Consider the following 20,247-nt stretch of genomic DNA (forward strand, 5'->3'; position numbering starts at 1 on the left):
CCAGTAGGGCCCAGTTCCTTCAGGCATACTGAGTGACGCTAAGGCCTGGCCATGAAGACTTTTGGACTCTACTCCCATGGAGAGAAGCTAGTTTATTTCATAAGGAACCATCCAGAGCTAGTACGGTAACTCACATGTGTAACCTGTGCCTTTGGGAGGTTAAGGCAGGAAGATCAGTCAAATAAGACAACATGGTGAGACCCTGATTCAAATGAGAAAAAAAAAACAAACAAACAGGGAGGGGTGGGTTGGGAAGATGGCTCAGGCTGTAAAGTGCTTGTGGTGCAATTATGAGGACCCGCGTTGGGATCCCCAGTCGTGTACACGATCATGTGTCTGTAATCCCCGCAAGGGAGGTGGAGAGGCCGATGTCTGAATCTCACTGGCTAGCCAGCCTAGCTACATCGATGAGCTCCACGTTCAGTGAGAGACCCTGTCTCAAAACATAAGATGAAGAGCGGTGGAGGAAGACACTCAACATTGGTCTCTTGCTTCCGTACCCATGTGTGTGGAGCTAGTTATGCAAGTTGCAAGTGCATGCACACACCCCAAGAACACGTACATGCATACACACACACACAAGTTCATGTGCATGCACATGCACACACACACACTAAAAAGAAAGTGAGAGGGGATGGGTAAGAGGGAAGACAGAGAGAATGGAAGGAAGAGAAGAAGGAATATGGGGAGGAGAGGAACATACATACTTTATCAGCCTCCGGCAATTGCTAATTTATCTAATTCTGCACTGATTGACTTATAACTGACCTTTGACATTTTATGAACTTCCAATTCCATACATTTAAAATAAAAATCAGCTACTCTATTGGTATATATTAAAGCAAATAGGCTTTCTGAACCTCAAGCTACAGGCATCTGTAGTTATGGATGCTAGGCCCAGCATCTATGACGGCTTATGGCTGAAGCTACTCCGGCGAGGAATAATTAAGTGGAGTAGAGAAGAAGGCCTCTTCCCATACCCAGCTACGCTTGAAAAACCTGTGGGTCGTGATGTGGGGAGGGTCTCCCACACATGATGGGGGCCAGATGTTAGCCTTCTTCTCCAAAAAAAAAATGCACGCACGCACATGCACACACACACACACACACACACACACACACACACACACACAGAGGATTCTGCAGGCCAAGAGATTGGAACACCAGGCCCAGGGCTGTCACCACCTGTGGCCGATGGGCTAAGGCCTCCAGGGACACAGGGGGGCATGAGGGCCCAGCCCTAATGACTCAGGCCTGCCAACATTTCCGCAGCTCCACGGGCCATAACGTCTCCCTTGAAAAACAACAATTATTATTTTAAAGAGAAGCAACAGGGAGAAGAAAGACATGTGGAAATGAGAGGTCTTGCTCTTTAACCTGAGCAGATGTTCTGGCAGCACCCTGCAGGGCAAGGTCTATGAGCCTGGGGCCTGCTCCCCCTACCCTCCGGGGACTGCTCATGAGTGGCCATGCAAAGGTACTAGGAAGCTCGGATGATGTTCAAGAGGGCCCACCTCTTGGAGAAGGACCCTCCAAGTTCAGGCCTCCGGGGGTGTGACTAACAAAGAGCCCCATACACAGGGCAGTCCAAGGGTCTCCTCTAGCTAACAGAAGGAAAAAAAGAAGTTGTCAACGCCTCTGTCTTCTAGAAGGCCAAGTCCAAAGACCTAAGCATGGTCTGAGGGCTGTCTATGCTGGGATCCCATGTCTCCTAGGGAAGGGTCTCCTGCTTAGCTTTGCTCCCTAAATTCAACAAAGGCCTCTTTGCTCCTCCAGTGTGCCCGGCCTCTATGTCTGGATACTCTTGAGAGCCACTGTTGGAAGGAGAGACTGCCCCTGACCAGGAAGTGTCACTCAGGGGCTGCATTTGGCGGGAGCGCTACCTATTTTCATGTCCTTTGCAGAACTGCAAAATCCTGCTCACCCAAAACACACATTGCCTTTTCTTCCCCGGCGCATCAGCGCATCGTGAGCATCGGGCCTGACCTTCGCCTACCCTACGGAGAGCGGCTTCTCTGCATCTACATGAAGACGAAGAGCAAATGGGACGCGGCTGCCTGAAAAACTGAACTACAGACAGGCTGACAAACAGAAGCGTGTCCTCCTCACGGAGGGACAGGATCTGTGTGAAAGGCCTCCTCTGGCCTCCGTGAGGGCCTCCCTGGGGAAGGGCCTCTCCCCGGGGACTGGGGAAGCGCTTTCCCTCTGCCACTAATGTTAACCATGTGCACCGCTGGGCGGGCCGGCGGGACACTTCATTACTTTGTGCTTAAGGAAATGCCTCCCAGCTCTGCACTTGCCTCTTTAAATTTCACAACCACTAAATTCACTCCCAGCGGTGTTTTTTTTTTTTTTCAGCAATTGAAAGTAGTGTGTGGAGAGGGGTGAGCCCGCCTGTGAGAGGCCTGAGGTACTTCAATCCTGCCCAGCCCCGCAAGATGCCCAAAGGGACAAAAGCTTTATCTTCACCAGCATCTGGGCCTGGGTGCTCGTGAAGAAGGGACCACGTGGGCTGGAAGGCCAGCGACCAGCCCAGCTCAGAAGTGGCCTGCACCGGAATACCCAGTGGTAGCTGTGGTTTTCTAGGACCTCCTTGTGGCCTGGCAGTTATTCAGGGCTTGGAGCTTCCTCTGATTCTAAGCCGAAGAAAGAGAGCATTGCAAACATTGAATCCCTTTCCTTGGATCCAGCATTTAGACCCCTTTGGCATGAACCTAGAGGGAAAGCTTGCATGCTTGGTGTTCCAGCTGTTGCTCCCACTGGCTCACAGCTGTGGCTCCTGCATCTCTGGCCACCACGACCTGCTTGTTCTGTTCCCTCTCCTGCTCATCAACATGTCCCAAGTCTCTCCTTGTTAGAGGTACCAACGATGTAGGAAGGGTCAGACATAGTTCTTACCAAAGGGAGTCAGGCCCATGGAGGCAATCTCTCTCACAAGTGGGGTGACTGTCTCTTCCAGCCTCTCTCCATCCTGGCACCTTCCCAGCATGTGGCTTAAATAGGTCATGCTAGGAAAGAATGGAGGCCAGAGGAGAGAGGAAAAGCCAGGGGCAGGTAGTTTAGGAAACTCACAAGAGCAACCTCACCAGCTGCCCAAGGTTATTCACTACGTGTCTCATTAAGAACCAGGTATGGGGATCAAGGGATGGAGGAGAAACCCTGAAGTTGCTACCTCCGAATACTCCTTGGTGGGCCATTGGCTAGGCCCCTGAATAGCACCTCCTGGGCTTATCAACACCTGGAAGGCATATTTGTCTATGCCATCATAGGAATGACCTTTCCAGAATCCAGCTGTAAAGAGACTGCTCAGCAAAGTCCTAGTCTATAGATCGCAAAGAACATCTTAGTCCCCAGGAACTAGAGCCCTGCCTTGAGCCTGGCTCTGGGTACCCATGGACCCCTTGAAGCAAGTCTCTCCCACACTGTGCATGGAATCTGTCTGGAAAGGGCTCATGATCACCCTGAAGGCTGCATGCTCCTCTGTCTCAGCCTAGTCCCAGTACCTCTGAGCTCCCTGCCAGGGTCCATTCTCCTCATGACCACTGAGCCTATGGGCTTTTCACACCTTGGTCCAAGGCAAGGGAAGGGGATGACTGCTGGAGACCAGTGTGAACTGGGTCTAGAAAGAATGTTCAGTGAAGTGGCCACCCTGCATGAGACAGAGCCAGGGTTATGCAAAGTGAAAAGAGGCAGGCTGCAGGCCCAGGGCCTCAAGGTCCCCTCTTCATTCATGAGAGGGGGACAATGGGCAACCCTCTCAGCCTCCTCACTCCTCTCAGGGCAGGTGCCACCTCCCAAGCAGCCATCCTTTGCTAAGCAACCAGGGCCTTTCAGCTGCTTCTCCCGTTGCCTCTGGTTGCTATGGAAGCTGCTTCGGAAAAATCTTGCCTGCCAACAGTCAAGGCTTCTTTGTCTGAGGCTGTCTCAGAGCACCTTCCCCTGTCAGCTCAGGGCAACACACAGCCAGAGGGCGCAGGGTAGGGATGGAGGAGGCAGCTGTCAGGCCAGGAATACAACACAGCTAGCTGATGGTGCTCTGGCAAACCCCAACCATCTTTCCAGAACCACCCTCCTCCCAGGTCCGATTTGACCTCTTAGTTCCCCTCTGAGAAGGCTTCTCCTAACCGCCCACCCTCCCACATTCCTAGCCTTGTTTTGTCTCTGTCTCCCAGCCATGCTGTCTGTGGTGGGCTTGCATGGCTGTATGCTCTGAGCATCTCATGGTTTCCATGGTGAGTAGGAAACCAAAAATGAAAAAAAAGAAAGAAAAAAAGAAAGCCAGCCTTCTGTCGGGACCAGGTGAAGTGCCTTTACAGTCGTTTTTTACAGCCAGGTATGGTGGTGACTCATGTCCCTGGGCTTAGAATTCTGAGGCAGGAGGATTGCTATGACTTTCAGGCCAGTCTGATCCACACGATAAAGATCCAGGACAGCCTGGACTACAGTGAGCTCCTATCTCAAAAGCAAGCAAACGGAACTCATCTTCTTCCGGCTAAGAAGGACCAGCTCTTGGTGACATTCCTGGGTGTTTGGTTAGCAGACTCTGCTTCTCCTCTCTCTCTGTCACCTCTCAGCTAGAGCTGTTTAGGAACCACGGCCCCTGAGGGACGCGGGACCCAAGCCAGGCAGGAGGCAGAGATAGAAGAGGGCTCATTCTACCTCTGGCTTTACCCAAACACGGAATGTGAGGTTTCTGCAAAGGTAGACTCCTCATTCCCGCGGTGGTGGTGGTGGTGGTGGTGGTGGTGGTGGTGGTGGTGGTGGTGGTGGTGGTGGTGGTGGTGGTAGGGGTAGGTGAGGGGTAGGAGATCGGGGTACATATCAGACCCGGGGCTATTTGCCACAGCATTGATCTCAAAAGACAGGGAGCTAGGAAACTTGAGCAGGTCCATCTCTGCCACACAGAGCAGAGACTCCAGGGCATGAGAAGCAGAAAGGGAGTCAGGAAGGCCTGCCCCACTAGAGGAGTGTCACCACCTGGTGGCTCTGTGACCTCGGGCAGGGACTTCCCCTACTTGAAGCTTCCACTTGCTTGTCTTCAGAATGGGGGTGTACTGCGGTTACGGGATCTGTGTGGCAAGTGACTGGGGAAGGTGACCTGTGATCAAAATGTGTGCTCAAGTGCACCAGAGAGCAGGTAAGAGTTGAGTTGCACTGGGCGGTGGTGGCGCACGCCTTTAATCCTAGCACTCGGGAGGCAGAGCCAGGCGGATCTCTGTGAGTTCAAGGCCAGCCTAGGCTACAGAGTGAGTTTCAGGACAGGCACCAAAACTACACAGAGAAACCCTGTCTCAAACAAACAAACAAACAAACAAACAAACAAACAAACAAACAAAGAGTTGAGTTGCTCATACCTGGATGCTGAACACCAGCAAAAGGACCTGGGGCCAAAATGATAGTAAATATGCCTTTGTGGAATGAGTAGATGTCACCTCAGGACGCAAGGCTACAACACTCCAAGGTTCCATATGTCTAGAGGCAAAGATTCCGTTCCAATGGGCATATTTTTGTCAAGGACAAAAACAAAACACCAACAACAAACAACCTATTCACATGTGAATGTTGAATTGCACAAATGAGCAAAACAATACACAAAAAATGAAGAGCACAAAGAGACAAAGCCAGATCCTACCAGGCTCATCCGGTGTGCACTTCTGGCATTTTCTCCTGGCACCCCGAGGATGGGTCCCCACACAAGCATGGATCTCCCCTACCCGCCCCCACATTTGCAGCAGGGAGCGCTGCTAATCACAAGCTGTTTCCTCCTTGGCTCATTGTGATTTTGGCTAAAAGCACCTGTTGAAAACCTACTTTTTTTTTTTTTTTTAACCCTCAAAAGAAGAATCGGAACCATCCTGTGAGAGAAGTAAGACAAAAATACCAAGGAGCTGCAAAGTGGCGCAATTAAAGCAACAAAAAGGGCGATTGCGATTGATTTCTAGAAAGTCAGTTTATTGTTAACGTTTTGCTTTGAATTCGGGATTGAAAAGCTTCAAGAGGAAAAGCTATAATGAGTCAGCCCCAAAGCATTGCTTCGTTTCTAAAGAAACAACTCAGTCTCCTCACAGATCCTAAGACACTCAGTTAAATATTTGAAAACATGTTTCTTTTTAAATTGCCAAACCTCAGATTCTCTAGAATCTCACAGGCTTTCAAAGCGGGAAACAACGTTCAAAGGCTCTGAAGTTCCAAATTCCAGCCCGTTCTATAATCCCTGTAGGTGGAAGAGAGAGAGAGAAGGTAGGGGCTTTGAGTTTGGACAGGCCAGGGTTAAAATCCCAGCTTTACCATCGTGGGCTACAACAGTGGTGTGGGGTAAATTACCCAACTGCCTTGAAACAATGCGGGGCACGTCTGTGAAAATGACTGTGTTAGTTACTTCCCTTTGCTGTGAAAAGATACCGTGACTGAGGCAACTTACAGTTCTCAATCTTCCTATGGCTGCGACCCTTTAATACAGTTCTCCATGTTGCGGTAACCCCCTCCCCCCAACTGTAAAATTGTTTTCCTTGCTACTTCATAACTGTAATTTTGCTACTGTTATGAATCATAATGTAAATATCCGATATGCAGGATATCTGATAGGCGACCCCCAAACTGGTCATGACCCACAGGTTGAGAACCAGTGTTATAGAAAGAAGAGTTTATTTAGGCTTACAGGTTCGGAGGGCTAGAGTCCGTCACAATGGGGAAGCATGGCAGCAGGCAGGCAGGGTAACAGGGTTGAGAAAGTTGAGAGATCCCATTTCCAGCCGCAAGCACTGAAGAAGAAAGCCAACTGGAAGAGGGGTGATAAAATCAAATCCAACCCCCTCCCCGTGATGTGCTTCCTCCAGCAAGACTGCACCTCCCCATGGTGCCAGCTCTCCAAGCAGTGCCACCAACTGAGGACGGTGCGTCCAAATGCATGAGCCCATGGCAAACAGTTCTCGTTCAAGCCGTATCAGTGACCATGACGATTCTCACCTGCAGAGTGAAGAAAAAGCTTACCGCAGGCTGGGGAGATGTGTGTGCTTTGCAAGTATGAGAACCTGAGTTTGGATACCCAGCACCCTCGTAAAAAGGCAGGCACAGGTAGTAGCATCAAGGCATCTGTAATCCAAGTTCTAAGAGGCGGAGACAGGAAGTTCCCTAGAGTTTACTGGCAGCCAGTCTAGCCAATCAGTGAGCTTCAAGTTCAATGCTATACCCTGTCTTAAAAAAAAACGAGGTGGAGACTGATAGAGGAAGACACCAGACACCAACCTCCGACCTCTATACATGTGCACACAGGAAAGCACACCCACACGCACAAGTCCACACATGTGTGTCACACACACACACACACACACAGAGAAAGGGATGTCTTTAACCTACACAGTCTATGTGAGCCTTTAGACTAATGATGGAGTTCTTTCAGGAAGAGTCATGAGTTGGCCGTCTATGACAACAGAGAGGGGTGTTTCCGGTATGCTTGGAGAGTGTAAACAGCAGTATATAAGAAACCATACTGCCTACCCTGAGCTTTGTCCTATTCCCTATTCTCCAGGAGTGAGGATGTTCTTGTGTGCACAGATTTCATTCCTGGCCCGACCCACCTGCACACTCCACTCATTCTTCCTACGGCAGCCTGAGCTCTGGGCCCCTCATACAGGACACTTGTTGTTCCTCCTTACTCTGCTTAGTCCTGAATTCACAACCACCTGAGCTGGCTCTCAGTTTCAAGGTCCCTACCTTGAAGTCCCTCATCCTTACCTGTCATAGTAAGGGTTTCTATGCAGTGATAACAAAAACACCATGACCAAAAGCAACTTGGGGAGGAAAGGGTTTTGTTTATAACTCTCAGGTCCCACTCCATGACTGATAGAAGTTCAGGGCAAGAACTCAAAACAGAGACCTGGAGACAGGAACTGAAGCAGAGGCCGTTTAAGAATAATGCCTACTGGTTTGCTTCACATGAATGGATTAGTTTGCTTTATTATGCACCACAAGACCACCTACTCAGGGGCAGTACCACCCACAATGGTATATCTTCTACATCAACCATCAAAAAAAAAAAAATCCCCCACACTTAGCTACAGGCCAGTCTTATGGATGCCTCAGCTCTCAGCTGAGGTTCCCTCTTCTCAGATATATCTAGGTTTGTGTCAAGTTGACACAGACATCCAGCAGACCTCCATATCCATTCCCCTCACTCCACTGCATTCAATCCCTCCATCTCCCAGCTGCCCCTCTTGCACTCGGGTTGATCCTGCTGATGTAACTCAGCCCTTTGCAGTCCAATTCCCAGTCTTACTATTCTGCGTCAGCCTTCACCCAGTGGAGGTATCTTCTGATTTCTGCCTAGAAGAATGGCAGTCTTATGGGGGTGAAGGAGGACGTGTCTCTACAAGACTTGTCTCAAAGCATCCTCTATGTATTTAAAGTAGGGTTGTTGGAGGGGCGCAATGGAGAGAAATTGTGAGGAGCCTAGATTCCCTGCCGCTGACCCCAGTTGAGCTGATCTTCCAAAAGCCATTGATTTCAAATTTCCAGATGGGCAAACTCACCTACCACTCATCCAACAAACACAGAAGGTCCAAGATAAGACTAAGAGGTGTCATGACTCTTCTGGCTACTTCTGGTCATGGAAAGCCTGCACTGTGGTCACCTCGCTGAGCTTGCCTATATTTCCCAGGAGTCCCTTCCCCAGATGCTACAGTGGCGACTCTTCCCTTTCTTCACTCTTCTCAACCTAGGCTGGGTACAGATGTGGATCTGTGGTGAAGTTGCACTACACGTCACCTCCATAGTGAGGAAGGAGGCAGCAAGGACCAGACTGGCCCAGTTATGTTCCTCGCCTGTTCCAGCATGATCTTGTTCTTGCTCCAAGTCTATTCTTCCTGGCCCTGCTAAGGTCAAGTTCAATGCCTTACACAGTCTGTATAGACAGCACTTAGTGTCAGCAGCTACAGAAATCCTAATCCCCCCTCTTAAGTCCTTATTCTCTGTCACTTACTGTGTCCCTGTTACCTTAAGGGACCCCTAAGGATTATAATTAATAGAGGGCAAAGGTTAAGAAGGTAGTGTCTGGAGCCACACACCCTAAGTTCAAACCTTGACTATAATACAATACTGGGTACCTTTGACCACACCACTTACTGTCTCAGCTTCTATAAAATGGGATCAACAATAATATCTCCCTCATAGATAGTCATGAGGTATAAATGATTTAATACGTACAAAACCATTGGAAAAGCCTTCTCCACATTGTTGCTACTGTCCTCTCTTTGTCTTTTAAAACACAAGATGAACACATTATTGTATTCACTCACTAAAGAGCTTAGATGACTTCTAGGCCCATTTGACTGGGAAGTGACAGAGTTGGAGTCCAACCCAGTGAGTTTGTTTGTAACTGCACTAGGCAAGGGAAAGTTGCCTTTTCTGTGTCTTCATTTCTAATCCCTTTGAGGAAGCATCTCCTTGGAAAGCTTCCAAGGCCCTCGCTTCATAAGGACCCTTAATCGTTTTAATCAAGAACGGAAGTATTCATCAACTCGCGCCTTTTTAAGACAGACTGAAAGAAGTTGCAGAAGCGATCACTTTTGCTTCAATGTGGAGTCCTTTTCTGAGCACAGTACAAGTTCACTCTTGACGAATTTGGATTTCAATTAATTGACGAGTGTTTATTCAGGCCTGGTCTCTACCCAACGTTGCACTAAGCGCCATGAGATGATTGGGCAGAATGGATGGACCCGTGAGAAATTCATTGGATATAAATTTGAAAAATCTACATTGACCTATTCACTCTGCAGTTTTCTCTTAACTAGAAAAGAAAGTGATAAGGGGAGCTTATCTCTGTATGGTTATTGCATTTCCATCACTGAGGAGGCTGAAGGAAGAGGGTCTCAAACCCAGGCAGTACATGATGAGACTGTGTCAGAAACATATCCAGCCCATCAGTATTGTTTAATATACACAAAGCAGTAGGCTCAGTCTCCAGCACGGGAGGAAAAAAAAGATACGTTCACATCCTAGTAGCTGGACTCTATTACTATAAACATACTTGAACAAGGTCTAGACTATCAATCTAGGTGGGCCCTACATTCAATGACTGTCTTTAAAGAGGAAAAGACAGACAGAGGAAGAAAGGGCTCAAGAGAAAAGTCCGGTGTGTGTGACAGAGCTTGAAGGATGGAGTTGTCCAAAGCCATTGGATCTCAGATCATTCCATCACAAAGCCCTACATGCTGGACATGAAGCTGCGGGATGTGCTCTTTTCCATGCTGGGGTTTGGTATTGCTTCGGTCTGGTCTTTTCTCGACATGCTCCCATCCCTCCCTCATGGAATGTGAACGTTTGTTTTATGCCGTTCAATATCTGAAGTATGTAACTTGTTTGTTTTCCTTTCATAAGACTTCACAGTTAAGAGTTTGTCTTGAGCCTGAGAGAAGACTGGATTCTCAACAGTCTTGGGACTGTTATGGATAATGTGTGTGTGTTGGGGGGGATGGTACTTAGAGATAAGCTATATGCCTTTTGCATTATGGCATGAAAAATGAGACTTTAGGGACCAAGAGTGGAATCTGTGTAAGAATGGAGAAATTGAGCTGGGCATAAGCTAGCATGTGAGAGAGCATGCAGACATGCTTTCTCTACTCTTGATGTGATATAACCAGCTGTCTTCTCTTATTCTCTCTCTGTCTCTGTCTGTCTGTTTGTCTCTCTATCTGTCTGTTTCTGTCTCTGTCTCTCTCTCATGTGTGTGTCTTTAGATGGGAATCCAGGCACAGCTTAACTGGGCTTTTTCAAGGCATCCCCTGATTCAACTTGCATGTTCACCTGCAGCTAAGAATTCACTTTCACCTCACAACTCCGTTCTTTGTGGGCGTTGAGCCGAGATCCTCGTTTCTTTACTAGTGCTGGTCAGAGACTGTGCTCCATTCCTGTAAATCACTTGCATCCACAGTCTCCCCACCTTCCACGTCACCGATGCCACATTGCTCTCTGATCGTCTTTTGTCATACATCAGATCCTCCGTTTTTATCTTCTCTGACCTTTATATCCTAATTGAAAGAACTCACAAGATACTTGATCCTGCCCAGTAGTCTCCCTTCAACTGTGCCTTGTAACTTAAGCACAAGATTCAAATTTGTTCTGCTCCTAGTCCAACGTTCTGTCCACCTTGGGAACAGGGATTTGGCAAGCCATTCTAGAATTTTTCCCAACTTCCTTTCAACTTTTCTGTGGTTTGTTTTTGTCATTTTGATTTGAGACAGTGTCTCATTCTATAACCCAGACTGGCCTGGAACTTGCAAAAATCCTTGTCTTAATGGCACTTTCTGTGTGTCTTCATTTGGCAGAAAGAGTGTCTTAAGAAGTCACCAAGCCCATTCCAGGGAACAGAACCCTCTCTATCTACTGAGTTCATGAAGACCCCACCTCCTTACCCCATCATCTTGGGGATTAGGTCTAAACATCTGCATTTTGGGGGACCTCAAAATTGACTCCATAGTAGGTATTATCATAAACTCTATTTTATGGGTGAGAAGCCTGGGTTAATGGAAGGCCCAAAGCAAGCCGCTTAGAAGCACCCACACTTAACAAGCAGGAGAGCTTGGAGCGAACGCCAGGCAGCCCACCTATAAAGTGTTAGTCGGCTATGATCCGCCTGCGTTTTTCTTTCTTGTGGAAGGAAAAATGAGTCATGGGGAAAGCTGGAATTGGTGGGCGACACACAGACAAGGACCTGTGTGGGAGGGAAACAGGACAAAATGATGAATGGGAGGTGGGAGTGGGTAGGAGAGGGGGGAACCAAGACGTTCACCCTCTCACGGGAAGTCTGGAAGGTACCACAGTGAGTGTGGAGGATGGACTGGGCACTGGCTCAGTGAGCAGGGAATCTCCTTGTCTGCTTGTTGTCACCCTTGCTCACGAGTTTGTTGTCATGTGGGGTGCTTCTTCACTCTCGCCAACCTCCGTGCAGAGAGGAAGTCCAGTGTACCACACGGAGAAGTTTATGGGGTAGAGGACGAAACCAAATGCAACATGGGATGAGCCTTCCGGGGAAGGGGGGGGGAGCGCAACAGCTGCCCCTACCATGTGTGTGTATGTGTGTGTGTGTGTGTGTGTGTGTGATGCCTCTGCACATGTGTGTTAATGTGGATACATATGTATGTGAGGATACATGTGCACAGGTACTCATGTAGAAGCCAGAGAACGCCCTCATGTGCCATCCTGTCTTTGCTCATTCTGTTGTAAGATTCCAAATACTCAACACCATGCCTGGCTTGCTTTCTCTCTTTCTTTCTTTCTTTCTTTCTTTCTTTCTTTCTTTCTTTCTTTCTTTCTTTCTTTCTTTCTTTCTTTCTTTCTTTCTTCTTTTAACATAACTTCTGGGAATCCAACTCAGATCCTTATGCTTGAGTGGCAAGAACTTTACCCACTGGGCCATTTCCCCAGCCCTGGTGGTTGCATGAAGCCACTAAGTTTTAGGCTTGTTACATAGCAATAGGTATTTGTACCCAGAAGTCAAGTGCTAGCATGATAAAATCCTAAAACGTATGTCATTGGCTTTGAGACTTAAGAGCCTCCAAGAGAATATTCTTAAGAGCCTCCGAGAGAATATTCTTGAAAACCTTGAGGAACTGGAGAAGACTATGAATGAGGCATTCTGGGAAATCGTGACTATGTGATAGGACTCTTCACATAAAAGGGCCCTTTGTGTTGTGGTGGCTGCCACTTTGGCAGCCCAGTAGTCTGCAGTAACAGAGGAGAGGAAGGTACCTGATGGTCTAAAGCCAACTGAGAAGGTTCCAGGCAGCACAGAACGTGCCATCAGACTTTCTGCTAGTTCAGTAAACTGTGAGAGGAAAGACGAGGTCAAGAAGCCAGAATTTGTTAGGTTCCAATGTTGCTTGAGTTTTCCTGCCTTGCCCATAGTCAGGACAAACCTCTGTCACCCACCAGTCCCACAGCCGCTCAGACCCAACCAAGTAAACACAGACACTTATATTGCTTTCAAACCGTATGGCCGTGGCAGGCTTCTTGCTAACTGTTCCTTTATCTTAAATTAACCATTTCCTTTTATCTTAAATTAACCATTTCCATAAATCTATTCCTTAAAGTAATCCATTTCTACAAATCTATACCTCGCCACGTGGCTGGTGGCTTATCAGCGTCTTTACATGCTGCTGGTCATGGCGGCGGCTGCAGCGTCTCTGGTCATGGCGGCAGCTGCAGCGTCTCCTTCTGCCTTTCTGTCCTTTTATTTCTCCTCTCTGTTAGTCCTGCCTATCTTTCCTGCCTAGCCACGGCCGATCAGGTTTTATTTATTAACCAATCAGAACAACTTGACATACAGACCATCCCCCAGCACAGCCAAGTGCAGACCATCTCAAACACCTGCACTCAGGCCCATGGTCCTAATCATCCTCTATACGGACCTGCTGGGTAACGCCACAAAGAACCCAAGAAGGGCTCCCACAGGACATACAGAACATCCCACAGCATTCCAAAATTAACATGTGTTTTATTTCCACGTCTTCCCAGGTAGAAAACTGAGGTTCCGGCCTTAACTAGCATGGTACTACAAGACCCCAGAGCTGCCTAAGATGGTCTTTCCTAGAACTTATGGGCAGACAAAAGTCTTCTAAGGATCCTAAGGGTTCATCCTAGTGAAGTTGCTCTAGCTGAAACCGCAGGACACAAATCACCTGTCCCGGAAGCACTATCCAGCTTGGAAATCCCAAAGCTAAACCAGTGATGACAGTGTCTTACGTCACTGGGGGCGGGGATGGCTGGTTATGCAGCAACTGATAACAGCCCCAGGAAAGAGCCCCCAGATTCTCCACGACACAATGATCTGTCTCATTTCAGAACTTGGAGACCGGCCCTCAGAAGCTTACCTAAGGCAAAGTTCTGGCTGTCCTCTGCAACGGGAAAGTCTCCCCTCATTTTGTGGCTTTTCTGAATGCTGGAGCCTGACCTCTGCCCAGGGAAGTGTGATGAAGATTACCGTCAGGGCTTCAGCCTCAGGAAGGATGGAGCATTGGCAGAGAATAAGTAGACAGGAGGTTGTCAGTGGACTAGGAGGGTGCACTGTCCTGACCCCAAGGACACAAGTGATATTCTCTGCAGGCAACCTCATGCCTTCCTTCTTCCCTTCTCTGAACAGGTTCTAGAGAAGCATCCGAGGGTTATTTTTAGATGAAGTACTTCGAGCGGCACTCCTTTCTGCTGATGGAGAAGCATGCCTCCTTCTGTGAGCAGTCTGGAGACCCATGCCTTTCAGAGGCCTTCCCTCCTCCCATCTCCTTCCCTTATTATTGTGTAGTCACGGATGAAGGTGGGGTGGGGGTGGGGAGACATAACTCAGGGAGCCATCTATCTGGTTGGGGGAGGTAGGAAGGACACAGACAACCACTGGAGGATTTGGGGGCGGGGGGGGGGGGTCTGCTGGCACATGTCCTGAACCATGAGAATTTGTGAAGCAAGTATGAAGGGCAGAGGACGTGGGGAAAGACTGCTGATGTTGGACACACACAGGTAGATGAGCTTGGAAACATCACCACCCACAAGTCAAGACTCCAGCTCTTAGTGGTGACGTCCTCCCTCCCTTTTGCTTTGGGACAAGAGAAGGTGATGGTAAGTGTTGTCAACCTGACAGGATCTAAAATCACCTAAGGGACAAGCCTCCGGGGCGTGCCTGTACGCCTTTTCCTAGATGGGTTTCACTGAGGAAGACCCACCCTAACTGCGGTTTGTACCAGTCCACGGGATAAAGTCCAAGACCCACTAGAAAGAAGAAGGTGGGTTGAACTCCAGCCTTCATCTCTCTCTGCTTCCTGACTGCAGCTACAATGTGGACAGCCACCCCTGCGGGCGAGTTCACCCCTCCATGCTGAACTTCCCGTGGAACTGTGAACAGAATAAACCCTTCCTCACTTAAGTCACTTTCGTCATGTGATCTGTCACAGCAGTGAGTAAAGTGACTTATACAGGGAACCATTTCCGTCCCCGTCCCCCCCAACCCCCCGGGCTGTGACTCTGGCTTACTGCTTCTTACTTCTTCTCCTGGCCTCTAAGACACCGTTGATTTATCTGGTTATCTTCTGAGAGACATCGAATCTCTTCTTCCTCACTTAATACATAAGAAAATCGAAGATCAGATAACCTAAGACACTCGCCCAGTGTCTCTACTGAGAGACCCAGCACATTCAGAGCCCTGACCTGAAATGTGAAAACAAACTTGTTAAAGCCCACTTCCTTTGTCTTTCTGAAAGTTATTAATATAAAAAGATGCTATAGTAAAAATGACTAAATTATTAAACAAATAAATCTCCATGATAGTCTTCAATTATGAAAATTTATAATGTACATGTGTATGATTTGCCTCACTTTGCCCATACCTCATATTGCTGTTTCTTTGAGGTTTGTGTAGAAATTCCTTCCATTGTTAGTAGACTTATTTGCATGATAGTTATCACAGATATTTAACCTTAAGGCAATAAGAGAATTTCATAGTCTGGACCCCCACATTGAATTTGCTATTTCTACTCTTTTTGGATTCTTTACTCATCCAAACAAGGTCCTATCCAAGACCATCCTTGTGTGTGCTTCTTGTTCTTAATGGAGGTCAGGGTACTAAGGCCGAGACATAAAGGAGTGTCAAGGGATGGGAAAGACAGCAAGCTGGGAAGAGAGGGATCCTTGTGGATCTCACAGCTCAGTGCCTCACAGGGGAGCCTAATGTAGCAGCTCAGAGAGAACCCACAGCAACGTAACTTTTGGCCTTTCGGATAGACTAGAAATTGAAAGTAAGAATGATGCCTTTGACAAGAAGACACTTAATAAAGGACAGCCTTTGGGTCACTGAAGGACGTTCAGGGCCATTGTTCCCTTTTCAAGAACTATCCAGAACTTACAAACTCACCTTAAATGATCCAACCCCTTCTATGCACCTGACTGCTTAGGAAGTAAGCCTGGCTTTCCATAACTGATAAGGAAAAGTCCTGCCTGCTCTCAGTTTCTCAGACTAGCTGTTTCCAGTAGGGAAGGAAAGTGGAATTGATGAAGACTTCAGAAGGAGTGAGGACGCTCAAGGTCATTCTCAACTTCCCGGCATGGAGGGAAAGACTGTCTGGTGGGTGGAGTACACACATGCCATAGCAACTGTTGGAGGAGGAGTATCCAAGGGTGAGGAACAGAGGCCTGAGAGCATGGGCCCTAGGTGCAGGTACCACCTGGGGCCTCAGCTTGTTCTCCGCACCCCCCCCCACCTGAGGACCGAACCCAGGGCCTTGCGCTTGCTAGGCAAGTGCTCTACCACTGAGCTAAATCCCCCACCCCCAGCTTGTTCTTGACTGAGGAAAAAAAAAATCACCTTTCTGTTCTGGGCTATATTTTCTCCATGAGGAAAGTGGTGTTACCAGCTCTGCCCTGTGTATTCCCCAAGCTCTGCAGAACGAGTCTTGCTCAGGTGACAGTTAGAAAACATTTTGTTAGCCACAAAGAGACGCACATAAGTGAAGGATGTTGAAAGGTCTTTCTCCCCACCCCATCCCACCCTGCCCCGTGAAAATGAATAAAAGGATAAAATAGCATTTTTGACGCACATACCTACTGCAAAGAAGTTTCAGAAGTAAGCCCACAAGCTATTGTTTCCCAAACACATTCCAGTTTGCTTCATTAACTTTAAGAGCCCTGGAATCTGTCAGCAGAACCCCAGCTCTGACAACGACTACAATCATTCTTTAAGACAGAGTTTATTTATATAGGAAATAGACAAAGTGATATTTTATACCACTGCATTATAATATCCATAGGCGTCTCTTTGTCTCCCTTTCGCCTCATTTTCTACCATCATTATTGCCTGATTTTTGGAGTATGAGGGGGGTTTCTGTGGCCAGTGTTTTTCTTATCACTGTGACCAAATACGTGGCAGAAATCCATAAGGGAGGACAGACAGGTTGATTTCGGGCTCACAGTTTAGAAAGCACAGTCCATCACGGCAGAGAAGGCCTGGCAGCTGAGGCAGCCCCACTCATGTTGATGTGGGCTTGTTAGGTGGCTTGTCCACACCATGATGGTTCTGGAAACAGGGATTTGGTCAGCAGCATGGATGGCTTTATTCCTTGGAAGGCCAACTCTCTGTTCCTGTCTCCACCAGACACTCTCAAAGTTTTCACAATCTCTCAACACAATCTCAACAGCCAGGGACCAAGTGTTCGAAACACACTAGCCCGTTGGAAATATTTCAGACACAATGATCACACCAGGAGAATAACATGTGAAAATGGTCCAAAGCTGAACCAGTGCCAGTTTAGGACCACGGTCAATGTCACAGCCTGGGACTGAAGTGTATTCCGTATACTCAATATCCTGGATTGAAGTATATGCAATGCATTCGGGCATGCATTTACTAAGATCCCTAAAAAGACATTAAAAGGTGGTGGAAAGGGCCTCCTCCACCCTAGATCTCTACTAGATCATTCATGATCTAGTAGAAAAGACAAGAAATAATTATATCACAATATTAATGCCCCGAGGAAGCTGCAGGCCTATGGTATGAAGATGTTATGGAGAGTTGGTTGAAAAGCACAAAGAAATTACCAAATGTGAGGTGAACTTTAAGCACTGAGGTAGCATTTGGGGGAAGAGAGGGCATTCTGGGCTGAGTAGATAGTATGAGCCAAGGGCTAGAAATGTGGATTGCCTGGAATGCTTGAATGAGAGAGAAGGAAAGAAGTGTGATGTGGATGTGGCTACAGATGAGGGTAAGTCGGGAATGGCTATGAGAAGATGCAAGCCCCAGTTGCTTAGAACACCAAGAATTGGGCTACACCTCCAGTCCGACTTTTCACATTGTCTTCAGCCCAGGATTCTGGCTAACGGTACAGCCACTATCCAGAACTGCCCATCCAACCTAGTATCTGCTGTCTGTGTGGAGTTACTCTCTAGACACATGTGACTGACTAGTGGCTACCATGCTAGACAGCATGGATATTAGAGAATATTTCCAGTGCTACTGTTAAGTATCGTCGGCCAGCTTGGTCTGGAAGAGTGGTCTATAAACTATAGCCTGTGCGCCCAGTGTAATCTTTAAATAAAACTTTATTGCAACACAGCTGTGTGCATTGAATTGCACATTATCTTTGATTACTTTCACATGCCAACTGCGGAGTTTAGAAACTCTACCAAGACCATATGGACTGTAGCACTGAATATACTCCCTGGAGGAGTTCGTGAAGATCTGATGTATACCATATCCCAGCTGTTCAGCAGGGGGAGGGGGGGAGAGCTGATCTCAGTCCACAACTCCTCAGACACAGCTAGCTATTTGTCCAGCTGAGCACCAGGAGCTGGGAAGTGAAAATACTAACCTTTTGTCTAGAAGGAAGGGAAACTGGAAGCCTTTTGCTTTGCCTGACAAGCACAGGGTTGGATGTGGCCCGGAAATCTAACCTAGAGGACCCAGAAGTTTGAACTTTCTCTTAAAAGGAATGGAGCGCTATCAGGATTTGGGAAGGACGAAAGGAACAGGTCCAGAAAGTATATTGGCAAGGGGGCTGCTAGGGTAACTACCTCTGGGAGAAGGGAAGCCAGGAAAAAGGAGAAAGAATAGTGGGGGAAAAAAACAGAGAAATAGAATAAAATAGAGAAAGAATTCATAATGACTCAGGGGGGGGGGGTCTGGAAATGCTCCCCTGGGTAACCTAATCCAAAGGAAATGCAACTTTGCTCTTCCCTGGAACTAGCCCATGTCCAAAGGGCAGAATCAAAGAAGCAAATAGCTCCTTGATCCCTCCCCTCCCCAGCACCAGGCAGAGTACTTAACTCTTCAGGCATTCCCCATGAAGTAGGTACTCCTGTGTGAGTGCATATGTTCATGGAGGGGGGGGGGATGCACATGTACACGGATGCACACACATGTGGAGGAAATAAGACAACCTCAGACACTGCCCAGCTTTGTTTTTGAGACACGCTCCCTCATCGGCCTGGAAGTTACCAAGTCAGTTAGGCTGACTGGCCATCGACCCCACTGATCCTTCCATTTGTGCTCCCCACCCCCACCCTAGCCGCCCCCTCCCCCAATGCTGGGATTACAACTATATACACCTACACTCAATTATTTTTTTAAACATGGGTTTGGGGTATTGAACTCAGGCCCTCATGCTCACAAGACAAGTTCCTTACGTCTGAGTTATCTCCCCAGCCCAACAGGAATACAACTTTATCCCCATTTTCCAAATGCAGAAAGTGACATTAAGCGGAAGAAATCACTTGTCCGAGGTCACACACTGCAAGGTGTAGCAAAGATTGAGTCTACTGCTCCACAGTTCTGTGCCCAGAGTAGGGAGTGCCCAGAAGGTCCACCAGTGTGAACCCCTCCCCGGCCATCTCTCTATGTCTTCCATCCAACGCTAGTGACTTTCTAGCAAACTGTCCAAATGGAAGGATTATGCGGACTGTTGCTTTTTACTCTCCAAACACATTAAGTGATTTTGTCTGGAAATGTTTTACAAGCCCCAATTACGCCTCCTACATTCCCTCCCCAGTTCGGCCCAGGTCCCCAGCCAGGACTGTAAAAGAGTCTTTTCTTCTCTGCAAAGCTCTTAACTCTCTGCCCCCAGAGAGGGCCAGTCCTCCCTCGTCTGGGAACAGCAAAGCTCCCGTCCTGGCTCACAGGGAGTTTTTAGACCGACCGTCATGTCTCAGTCCTGCCCTTGCTCTTTTCATAGGGCTCTTTAATTAGGTTCTGAAACATGTTTATGATCCTGAGAACCAGCCCGTGTTATATTAGGCAAGTTCAAAGCTTCGTTTCTCCCAATAACTCTTAGAACATTTCAGTAAACTTGGATGCCTGGGAAACAGCCATGGCTGAACAAAATCAGACCAGGGGCAAATAGCACCCCCAGCATCCTGTCCTGGGCAGCTTTGGGATGAGGGGTGGGGTTGTGGCTTGTGCAGACTAGGGTTCTATTTAAGCCCCGCCTACTGCTGGCCCAGTGACCTCCAGCACATTCTCTTCTCTTGTTTCTAGAACACAGAGTTGGAATGGGAGGATTATAAGGACTCGATGATACTTAAATTGAGTCCTCTTCCATTCTGAGCACAGCAGTGAGGAGAGACAGGGAGACAGTAAAGGGCTTACTTAGCACACAAGCAGATGAAGCGGATCTCACATAGGCTACACTTTCCTCCAGTGAGAGCTCCCTGCTTCTACACTTTCCTGTGGGACCTCCCATCTCCAGGGCATACCCAGTAGGCCCTGTCTTCCTGGCTACT

The sequence above is a fragment of the Peromyscus maniculatus genome, chromosome 22 (genome assembly GCF_049852395.1).
Source record: "Peromyscus maniculatus bairdii isolate BWxNUB_F1_BW_parent chromosome 22, HU_Pman_BW_mat_3.1, whole genome shotgun sequence".
NCBI lineage: Eukaryota > Metazoa > Chordata > Mammalia > Rodentia > Cricetidae > Peromyscus > Peromyscus maniculatus.